Raw genomic sequence first — 1013 nt, 5'->3', positions numbered from 1 at the left:
TCTGTATAAATATTGGACAGATCTGGTAACCTCAAAGCTGCCTGAAGTTTTTGCACAAGAGTAGCTATATAAATCACTTTTGGCAAGAAGCCCTTTTTTTTGTTCAAGAAAGAAAACTTCAAAGGACCTTTTAGTTAGGGAAAAACAATGCCTTTATTTTACTCTGAAATGTAGAGGTTACAGTTTTTGTTCTAATTAGAAGGTTGGGGCTTCTATAGAGATGCTAAACAGGGGAAGGTTCTTTCTTTATGCAAAACAATACGTCGGATGGATAAACTTTGAAAATATTATGATAAATGAAGGATGCTGAACACAAAAAGCTACATACTGTATGATTCCATTTATATGAAATATCTAGAATAGGCAAATCTATAGACAGAGAAAGAAAATCAATGATTGTTAAGGGCTGGGGGAAATGAGGCTTCCTTTTAGTGTAATATAAGTATTCTGAAACTAGATGATAATGATTGTTGCATACAATTGTGACTGTTCTATGTATCACTGAATTGTATACTTTTAAATGATTAAGGTGGTAAATTTTGTGTTATATGTATTTTGCTATTATTAAAAAAAAAAAAAAAACTTAATTAGTTAAGAATTCAAGCTCCTAGGAAAGAGTTCAGAGTCAAGAGAATCTACTCTTCTTCATAGGAGGTAAGCTGGCTTCTATAATATGGTGGAGGGAAGTTGGAGCTTATGGAAGAGAAATCAAGCATGTGACTCCCTATGAAGCGATATAGCAAATTGACTTTATCAGAAGTGATATCAAAGATCATTTTGATTCTCTGCTTTTACATAATGAATGTCTCTAAAACTAAGTAGCTTAAAACAACAGTTACTATTTCTCATGATTCTGTACATTGGTTGGTTGGTTCTGCTTTAGTAGGTGTCCCTGGAATCACATGTGCAGCTGCACTCATCTGAGAAATGCATGGATCTAGAGGGTCAAACGATCTCATTCATAATCTGGGACCTTGGTGCTGTCTGCTGGCTGAGTCTCCTCAGCTTTCCTT

Source organism: Pteropus alecto, unplaced genomic scaffold, assembly GCF_000325575.1.
Source record: "Pteropus alecto unplaced genomic scaffold, ASM32557v1 scaffold155, whole genome shotgun sequence".
Lineage (NCBI taxonomy): Eukaryota > Metazoa > Chordata > Mammalia > Chiroptera > Pteropodidae > Pteropus > Pteropus alecto.
This window is presented reverse-complemented; position numbering follows the sequence as displayed.